Source organism: Oryctolagus cuniculus, chromosome 12 (genome assembly GCF_964237555.1).
Source record: "Oryctolagus cuniculus chromosome 12, mOryCun1.1, whole genome shotgun sequence".
Classification (NCBI taxonomy): domain Eukaryota; kingdom Metazoa; phylum Chordata; class Mammalia; order Lagomorpha; family Leporidae; genus Oryctolagus; species Oryctolagus cuniculus.
Window position 1 is genome coordinate 106,755,611 of NC_091443.1, and position 10,697 is coordinate 106,766,307.

Consider the following 10,697-nt stretch of genomic DNA (forward strand, 5'->3'; position numbering starts at 1 on the left):
GCAACCCCCAACCCACGTCCAGGCCCCCAGGCCCTTCCTGAGCCACCCACCTCCCCAGACTCCCTACCTTGCTCTTCTGCCTGCTTCATTCATTCAACAGAGATACTCAACGGCCATTTCTTGAGTTCCTGTTGTTCTGGGATCTGAGGATTCAGTGAAACACGAGATCTCAGGGGGCTTCCTCCCTCCCCAAGGAGGAGACACTTAGAAAGCAATCATCATGGGGCCCAGCGCTGTGGCTCACTTGGTTAATCCTTCCCCTGCGGCGCCGGCATCCCATATGGGCACTGGGTTCTAGTCCCAGTTGCCCCTCTTCCAGGCCACCTCTCTGCTGTGGCCCTGGAGGGCAGTGGAGGATGGCCCAGGTGCTTGGGCCCTGCACCCTCGTGGGAGACCAGGAGGAAGCGCCTGGCTCCTGGCTTCTGGCTTTGGATCGGAGCAGCACCAGCCGTGGCAGCCATTTTGGGGGGTGAACCAATGGAGAGAAGACCTTTCTCTCTCTCCCTCACTGTCTGTAACTCTACCTGTCAAATAAATAAATAAAAAATCTTTAAAAAAAATCATGGTGTGTGTGAGGCAGGAGGTGAGAGAAAGCAAGTGGATAAAGGAGATGGGACTTGGGGGCGGGGTCAGGGACGTTCTTGTTAACAGGCTGACCTTTAGCAAAGACCGAGGAGATGAAAGGGTACTGGCCGTGGACACTGCAGGTGGAGGCGAGCATTCCAGATAAAGGACCCAGAGGAGGGAGTGTGCTTGGCATGTTTGAAGATCAGAGTCAATGTGGCAGGAGAGAGTGAGTGAGCAAGCCTTGAGGGGCAGAGAGGGCACCGGACAGAACCTTCAAGCAGCAGCCTCGGCCAGGAGAAGCAGGGCAGTGAGCTGCCTGACCTAGGCTTCAAAGGACTTCTCCTGTGTGGAAGACAGGACCAGCAAGTGAAGATAGGTTAGCCGTCTGTGGCCATGACCCAGCTGTGGCGGGAGGGGGCTTGGGCCAGGGTGAGGGAGGCGGTGAGAAGTGTTTTGTTTTGTTTAGATTTATTTTATTTGAAAGGCAGAGAGAGAGAAGGAGAGAGGGAGAGAGAGAGAGGATTGGAGGCAGCATGTGTATACACCTTTCAAATGCATGTGCTGTCACAGAGCAGAGACGTAGGGGGATGCCGGAGGAGCCCGAGGATTAAAGGGTGCTTTAGCCTGGGATGAGAACCATCATGTGTTTGAAGCCACTGGGATCAATCCAATGGAGAGGGAGAAATTTGTGACACAGGAGCAGAGAGGGATGATTAGGGAGGAGCCATGTCCTTGAGTTGGTGGGGGCTGATTTCCAAGTAGTTAGGGTCTCTGACCCAATGCAGACAGGCATCCCTGGAGAGGAGGGAAGGCAGAGTCAATGGCAGAGCCGCAGATGGGAGGCCGTGGGCTGTGGGCCTGGCCTGCACCCCCACAGCAGAGTGTCTGGGGTCGATTCCTGGCTCCTGCTAATGCGGACTCTGCGGGGAGGCCACGAAGGCGCAAGTCATTGCATTCCTGGATTGAGTTCCCAACTTCTGGCTTTGACCCACCCTGGCTATTGTGGACATTTGGGAAGTGAACCAGTGAATGGGAGCTTGCTCTCTCTGCCTTCAAATCAATCAATGAATAATCTTTTCAAAGAAAGAGAGAAGCTGTGATAAGGGGGCTGGAGGGGGGGGTGGGGCAGCACATGGCGGTTTGTTTGTGACTGCCTCAGTTCCCCCAGGGGGGAAATAAGATGTTCATCAGCCAAGCGTGTGAACAGAGGCTGGAGGCAAGAGAAGGTGTGGATAAGGGGACACAAATTAAACCATGTGCCTGCCGGAGCCAGCTGCCAGCACCCACCCTGTTTCCCACCTCCCCACCCCTCTGTCCACCCAGCCAAGCCAGGGCCCTCCAAGCACAGCCTGAGCCGGCTCCCGCCTCCCCTCCCTCTCCCTGCTGTGGATCCCTGCTCATGTCATTATTTGCTCCCAGGTCTGCTGCTCTAAGGCGCGGGTCAGCAAGCGTTTTCTGTAGAGGGCCAGATTGTGACTATTTTAGGTCTTGTGGGCCATATGGTCTCTGTCACTCTGTTCCACCTGCTATTGTGGGACAAGAGCAGGCAGACAGGGTGCCCAGGTTGGGCATGGCTGCATTCCAGGAAAACGCTATTTACAAAAACAGGCAGACGGGGCTGCGTTTGGCCTACCCTGCTCAAAGCGGGTGTCTCAATTATACCTGATGCAGGTTGTGGGCACCGGGTAGGGGCTCAGAAAATGCTGAGTTGGGTGCAGGCCAAGTAGGTGTGCTGGAGCATGTGTTTAGGCTACTGAGGGGTGTGCACTCCAGACAGCGTTCCCTCCCCTGTGCAGGTTCTGTGTCGATGGCTGGCCTTACGGCAGTCACTCTGTGCACAGAGACAGTTTGTACCCAGAAACCAGAGCTCCGGATATCCAGGGGAGAGCGAAGCGGGGCTCCCAGCTGCTGCATCGATGCCAAGCTGCCACCTGTCCAGCCAGCCTCTCTCTCCTACTGGCTCGCAGGTGTACAAGCCCCCCGTCCCCACCCCCTGAGGTCAGTGGGACTGGCCTCTTCACAAACCAGCCTCCGCCCCTACTCCCCCCAGCACCAGCAAAGAATGAAGAGTCATCAGATGCTGTCTGCAAGGCATGGTGGGAGAATCAGCAAGGGGCGCACAAGCTTGAAGCTCTCCTGAGAATGTCCTTGGCCTCCTCCATAAAGCTTCTACCACCCCGTCCCACCTCATTTCCCCCTTCCTCTCTCCTTTTGAAAGAGTTGACAAAATTGTATCTACTGACGCTATACAATAGGATGCTTTGCAACATGTATCCATGTGGAATGAGTGGATCAAGCTCCGTAACAGCATTGCTTCATATACCTGCCTTTTTGTGGCAAGAGCACCTGAAATTACTCGTCGTAATTTTCAAGTGTCCAGGCCATTAACCATGACATTAACCGTGGTCATCATGGTTTTTTCTCCTACTTCGCAGTCTTGTCCTCCCGCGGGTTATCTTGGGTATGAATGAACTCACAGAACACAACACGGCCAGGCACTAGACCAGCACTGTCCAATTCAACAGAAGCCATGGATGCAATTTAGAATTTTTCAGTAGCACATTTAAAAAAGTAAAGAAAAAAGTGAAATTCATTTGAGGCTCTATTTTATTTCCCTGGCATAAGCAGAATATTATTTTAATACCTGATTGATATAAAATTATTATCAGGATATTTTGCATTCTTTTATTCATCCTAGGTCTTCAATGTCCAGTATGCCTTTTACACACACAGCACGTATCAAGTAGGCTAGCCACATCTCAGGGGCTCAGCAGCCGTGGCTTGTGGCTCCCTAACTAAACAAAGTGTGGACCTCACACCGGGCACACAGTACCTGCCTGATAAGTACCTGTACTGGGTACTCCTTTAAACCAATTTAAAATTTTTAATTTTTTAAATTTATCTGAAAGAGAGACAGACAGACTTCTGATTCACTGGTTCACTTCCCAAATGCCTATAACAGCCAGGGATGCTCCAGGCCAAAGCCAGAGGCTGGGAACTCAACCCAAGTCTCCCACATGGGCGGCAGGCACTCAACTTCTTGAGCCATTCCTTACCGTTTCCCAGGGTGTGCAGGAAGCTGGAATTGGGCGGAGAGCCCGGAATTGAACCAGGGACTCAATACGGGATGTGGGCGTCCCAGGCGGTGGCTTCCCCACCATGCTACACGGCTGGCTTTCCCCCTACCTTCCAAGCCACACAGCAGCCCTGCCAAAAAGGAACTGTGTCACCTTCAACTTCTAGGTGAGAAAACCAGGATTTGAAAGGTCACACACATCCAACCGCTGCGTTACAAAGTCCGGATTTGAACCCAAGTCTGATAGACTCTGAGCAGTTGGTTTAGAAAGTCACCCAGACCGTCGGCTCTGTGTTCCGAGCACTGGTCACGTTCCAGGCGTGTCCGAGAGGCTCACATATTTGAGTGAATGAATCTGGATGTGGACATTAAGATCCCTACAGGCAAAGGGACATCGTCCCACATCCTCAAACAAGGGAAGTCTGAGCCACACCAGGCTGCTGCACTCATTCCGTGCCCATCCATGAGACAACCTGCCCGCCCCAAGGGGCCATAGCAGTTCCACGCCTGAAGGTTTCTTTGTATTTAGGGAAATGATTCAAGCAGGCACTCTCTTCCCTGTATCCACAGCCCCGGAAGTGGCTGTAAATCCTCTTGGTTGATTCCTTCTCTCCGGCTACCCATAGCCTAAAGGGTGGGAGAGCCACAGAGCCCAGCCGCGAGTCAGAGCCCAGGCCCCAGGTGGAGCCTCCTGCCCATGGACACCGCCCCCGGCTCTGGTCTCAGGGCCGTGCCCCGTCGTGAGAGTGCCAGGTGGCTCCTTGGCAGGAGGGCAGATAGATCTCCAGGCGGAGCACGCTGGCTGCAGCCGTGGCTGCCAGGTACCGCTGCCTGGAGGCTGAGGGCTCCTCAGGCTCACTCAGAGCCCAGCCCATGAGCCTCAGTCAGGGAACCCGAACTGACCACAAGAAAAGCCAGCAGAACGTGGAACCGAAAGGGAATCTAAAGATCATGCATTTTGGTGCTTTACAAGACTGTGATGTCTTGCACATCTCCTGGGCATCACAAAGCAAGGATTCCCCGTTCAAGGGCTTGGGATGGGCTCTGGGAATCTCCGTGTCTCACAAGCACCCCAGGGATGCCAATGCTACTGCTGGCTCAGGGACCACCCTTGGTAAACAAGAATGTAAACCCTCCATGCCAGCCTTGTGCTATAAACTGAGGTGGGGGGGGGGGGAGGGAGGTAGGAAGACAGAGAGAGAGAGAGAGAGAAAGAGAGAGAATTAGTCCAGGCTTCCTAAATAGCAGCTATGGGGCTAGCTGCGTTGACCACCTGTAGGATTCTTTGGTGCTTATCACAGACAACTTCAAGTTCAGATCTGCTTCCTCCAACCATGTTGTTGGAAGCAAGGCTGTCTCCTATTCTCCCATGCATCTGCCTTTGTTCCCTCCCCCAGAGACCAGCTGAGCTGTGGAATGCACATTACCTGGGGTGCAGGGTACCTGGGAGGGACTTTGTGCTTTGGGGCAAACCCTGAGTTAGAATAAGGCAGACCTTGGCAGGCACCAGCCCTGAAGGGCAAAGTGAGGTTGGACTTGGAAAACCAACAGTGGGGGAGTTAGCCGAGTGTCCAGGGGACACACCAGGTTGTGGGAGAAGGAACACCCATCACAGTGTATGCAGGGTGCATGAAAGAGGCCCGTGTGACGGTCTTCCAACAGGAGCCAGGCCCCGCGGAGTTCTCCCGAGGATGCTAACGTTTGTTGAGTAAATGCCCAAGGCTCAAAAAAAAAAAAAAAAAAAAAAAAAAAGCCACAACAGTGATAACAACCAGCCTAAGGACTCCACATGCCTACTTCCCGCACACTGCAAAGGTGCCAACGGCAGGGTTTTGGTCATCATTATTTGAGTCAGAGTACCTGTTTATTTTGATGCTAGTGGATCAGGTTCTGCTCAGGCCCAGCCCACAGAGCGAGGCAGCTGACCAAAGCTGCCTGATAAACAGGTTTATCTGTCATGACACTGATTTCCCCAAAAGTTATAAAACACACACACGTGGGGTGGGCACGATGGCACAGAGGGTTAAGCCCTTGCTTGGGACGCCTTCATCCCATAGTCGAAGCACTGATGTGAGTCCCAGTTTCTCTACTTCTGATCCAGCTTCCTGCTGATACACCCGGGGAGGCAGCAGGTGATGGCTCAAGTAGTTGAGTCCCTGTCACCCACATGGGACCCAGAATGGAACTCCTGGCTTCAGCCTGGCCCAGCCCTGGCCACTGCAGACATTTGGGGAGTGAACCAGTAGATGGAAGCATTCTCTTTTAAGTAGATGAAAACAATAAATATTAAGATGCATACACATCGGGACCTGGCATTTTGGCGGAGCAGGTAAAGCTGCTGCCTGAGGTGCTGGCATCCCATGTGGGTGCCGGTTCAAGTCCCAGCTGCTCCACTTTGTACCCAGCTCTCTGCTGTGGCCTGGGAAAGCAATGGAAGATGGCCCAAGTCCTTGGGCTCCTGCACACACGTGGGAGACCTGGAAGAAGCTCCTGGCTCCTGGCTTAGGATCGATGCAGCTCTGGCCATTGCGGCCATCTGGGAAGTGAACCAGCAGATTGAAGACCTCTCTCTCTGCCTCTCTATAACTCTGCTTTTCAAATAAATAAATAAACCTTTAAAAGGTTTCTTTAAAGGCATACACATATGATGAAAAAAAGAAGCTATAACCAGGGAGAAAATATTTGCAAAACACAAATCTGATAAAGGGCTTCTGTCCAAAATGTATAAGGAACTCTTAAAACTCAAAGATAAAAAACAGCCCAACTAAAAAGACAAAAGATAGGAACACATATTTCATCAAAGAACATCTATCAGTGTAAAACAAGGACGTGAAAAGGCACTGACCATCACAGGGAAATGCAAATTCAACCAACCAGGAGACAGCACTGCGCACCTGGTAGGCTGGCTGAGGTCTGGAACCCTGCACCAGAAGCTGGCACAGCTGTGCTAAAAAAGTAACTCTCATTTGTTGCTGGTGGGAATGCAAATGGTACGGCCACTCCAGGAGACTGTTTGGCAGGTTCTTATAAAGCTAAACATAGCCTTACCATACGATCCAGCATTCGCACGCCTCGGTATTCACCCAAACGAGTTGAAGACTATGTCCACACACAAATCTGCACGTGAATGTTGACAGCAGGTTGGTTCATAATTGCCAAACACTGGAAGTCACCAGGATGCCCTTTAGCGGGGGAATGGATGGTCAGTCACACGTCCGTACAAGGCAGCACAGAGCAGTAATGGAAAGACAGAGGTACTGCACCACGAACAGACACCAGAGGATCTTAAATGTGCGGTTCCAAGTGAAAGAAGCTACACACTGCCTGGTTCCAACCACAGGACCTTCTGGAACAGGCAAAGTTATAGAGATGGAGAAACAAGATCAGTGGTTGCCAGGCATTGGGGGGAGGGGGGTAGGGCAGGTGGAACACAGGGGATCTTTAGGGCTAACAGTTTCACTGTTCTGTGTGGTGCTGTGAGGGGGACACGTGACATTATGGACCTGTCAAAACCCATAGAACCCTGTGCACTATACAAACAGGGAACCCTAATGTAAACCCTGGGCTCGGGCCAGCTCACCCGACCAACAGTGACAAGTGCACCACATGCACACAGTATGTTAGCAACAGGGGCAACTGTAGGGGCAGGGTAAGTGGCTTAGGGGAATATTCTGCTCAGTTTCTCTGTATACCTAAAATGTCTATTAAAGAATAGGGTCTCCTAATTTTTTTTGACAGGCAGAGTTAGACAGTGAGAGAGAGAGACAGAGAAAAAGGTCTTCTTTCCATTGGTTCACCCCCCAAATGGCCGCTACGGCTGGCGCTGCACCGATCCAAAGCCAGGAGCCAGATGCTTCCTCCTGGTCTCCCATGCGGGTGCAGGGCCCAGGCACTTGGGCCATCCTCCACTGCACTCCTGGGCCACAGCAGAGAGCTGGACTAGAAGAGGAACAACCAGAACAGAATCCGGCGCCCCGACCGGGACTAGAACCCAGGGTACCAGCACCGCAGGCGGAGGATTAGCCTAGTGAGCTGCGACGCCGGCCTGTACTAATTTTTTTAAATGTGCTGCTGAAATCCAAGGACAATTGCTCCGCCGTTTTCTCCAGAGGCACAAAGATGCTCTTGCACTTTGCCTGTGAAGGCACCGCTTGGTGGAGAAGTGGCCTTCACCAGTGTGCCATTGGGGAGCGCTTGTGGAATGCAAGACGACTTTCATGGGTTTATCCCAGGCTCCTGAACTGTTTTGTGCTGTTAGAGAACTGCTGAAGGGGCTGGCATCATGGTGTAGTGGGTAAAGCTGCCCCCTGGGACCCTGGCATCCCATATGGGTGCCCATTCGTGTCCCAGCCGCTCCACTTCCAATCCAGCTCTCTGCTATGGCCTGAGAAAGCACTGGAAGATGGCCAAGGTATTTAGGCCCCTGCACCCACGTGGGAGACCTGGATGAAGCTCCTGGCCTTTGGTCTGGCTTAGCCCCAGCGATTGTGGCCATCTGGGGAGTGAACCAGTAGATAGATCTCTCCCTCTCTCCCTCTCTCCTTCTCTCCTTCTCTCCTTCTCTCCCTCTCTCCCTCTCTCCCTCTCTCCTTCTTTCCCTCTCTCCCTCTCTCCCTCTCTCCTTCTTTCCCTCTCTCCCTCTCTCCCTCTCTCCCTCTCTCCCTCTTCTTCTGTCATTCTGCCTTTCAAATAAATAAATCAAATAAATAAATATTTTAAAAAAGCTGCTGTACTAAGTACAGTAGATAAAAATGTGCCCCAGAGATTTTTTTTTTTTTTTTTTTTGGACAGGCAGAGTGGACAGTGAGAGAGAGAAAGGTCTTCCTTTGCCGTTGGTTCACCCTCCAATGGCCGCCGCGGCTGGCGCGCTGCAGCCAGTGCATCGCGCTGATCCAATGGCAGGAGCCAGGTGCTTCTCCTGGTCTCCCATGGGGTGCAGGGCCCAAGCACCTGGGCCATCCTCCACTGCACTCCCTGGCCACAGCAGAGAGCTGGCCTGGAAGAGGGGCAACCGGGACAGAATCCGGCGCCCCAATCGGGACTAGAACCCGGTGTGCCAGCGCCGCAAGGCGGAGGATTAGCCTAGTGAGCCGCGGCGCCGGCCAAGACTGCTTTCTTAATAGGCTGATTCTGAACCCTGACCTTAACGAGCTCGTAGTTGGGAGCAGAGGGAACAAGAGCATTAGCCAATGAAACAGGAAGCAGAGAGTGATTGACACCCCGCAGGCAGCACAGGTGAGCACAGGAGAGAAGGGAAAGGCGGCTCCTCGCCACCACCCGCCAGGTTTGCATGCGACAGCCGGGTGCGCGTGGAAAGGGGGCATCCACAGTGCCGGCAGAGAGGGGAGTGTGTGCATGCATGCGTACACATACGTGTGCTCACCCACACTGGGCAGAGAGAAGGTGGATGGAGCACCGAGCGTGATGAAGGGGGGAGGGGCTTACAAGGCTGAAGGTGCTGGGTCCCCAGGCAAGGAGTTGAGAACGTGTGTGTCCGGGAGGCGGTGGGGCTCTCCTGGGTGCCTGGATCCACGTGCCAGCGTATCTCAGCTGTCTCTCAGGAGAGAAGTCAGATGGCAGCAGGCAGGGATGTGGAATGCCAGACACTGTCCACGCCCATGGACCCCCCTTCCCGGCCTCCCCTCCCCCATCTCCAGTGACCCCCCTTTCCAGGCTGTGCAATGGTTGCTGGGCCATGTGTGTTGTATTCCAAAGAGCTGGTCTGGCCTCCCTCTTTACAGGGTGTGTAGCTACCACCTTAGTCTTCCTCTTAAGACAGCTGCAAAAACTCTCGGACAGCAGGAGAAGCCCCCCACACACCCTGCCACACACATATGTTCTGTACGTCCCCAGGATCATCATAGCTATGCCCTTGAGTAAACTGCATTTTTTATTTGGTGTTCATTTATTTTCATCTATTTGAAAGGCAAAGCAATGCAAACAGGGAAAGGTTGGGGGGGGATATCTTCCATGTACTGGTTCACTCCCCCAAATGCCTACAACAGCCAGGGCTGGGCCAGGCTGAAGGCAGGAACCTGGAACTCCACCAGGTCCCAAGCACTTGAGCCATCATCCGCTGCCTCCCTGGATGCATCGGCGGGAAGCTGGATCACAAGCAGAGTAGCTGGGACCCTGTAATACGAGATGCAGGCATCACCAGTGGAAGTTCAACCTGCTGCACCCCAGTGCCTGCCTTCTGTAAACCTACTTTTTAAAAACTCAGTGAAACCCTACAGACAAGTTAGTGAGAATAGGACATCCTCAGCCACTTTTCAACAATCAGCCACATAGGGGCTGGCGTTGTGGCGTATCAGGTTGAGCCGCTGCCTACAAGGCTGACATCCCATATGGGCACCAGTTCAAGTTCTGGCTGCTCTGCTTCTGATCCAGCTCCCTGCTAATGCACCTGGGAAAGCAGAGGAGGACGGCCCAAGTGCTTGGCCCCTGCAACCACGTGGGAGACCTGGATGAAGATCCTGATTCTTTTTTTTTTTTTTTTTTTTTTTTTTTTTTTTTTTTCTTGACAGGCAGAGTGGACAGTGAGAGAGAGAGACAGAGAGAAAGGTCTTCCTTTTGCCGTTGGTTCACCCTCCAATGGTCGCCACGGCTGGCGCACTGAGGCCGGTGCACCGCGCTGATCCGAAACCAGGAGCCAGGTGCCTCTCCTGGTCTCCCATGGGGTGCAGGGCCCAAGCACTTGGGCCATCCTCCACTGCCTTCCCGGGCCACAGCAGAGAGCTGGCCTGGAAGAGGGGCAACCGGGACAGAATCCGGCGCCCTGACCGGGACTAGAACCCGGTGTGCCGGCGCTGCAAGGCGGAGGATTAGCCTAGTGAGCCGCGGCGCCAGTGATCCTGATTCTTGGGTTCGACCTGGCCCAGCCCTGGCTATTGTAGCCACAAGGGAATGAACCAATGGAAAGAAGATCAATCCTCTCCCTTTCCCTCCCTCTCCCTCTCCCCCTCCCCCTCCCCCTCCCTCTCCCTCTCCCTGATATGGGATGCCAGCAATGCAGGTGGCTGTTTTACCCACTACACTATAGCACCAGTCCCGA

The 10,697-nt window shown here is 53.4% G+C and overlaps 1 protein-coding gene across 1 annotated transcript in view; it reads left to right on the forward strand.

Annotated features, from left to right (window-relative positions):
- Positions 1 to 10,697, forward strand: part of TMEM266 (transmembrane protein 266) — a 118,519-nt gene that overhangs the window by 36,459 nt on the left and 71,363 nt on the right. The window lies entirely within an intron of this gene.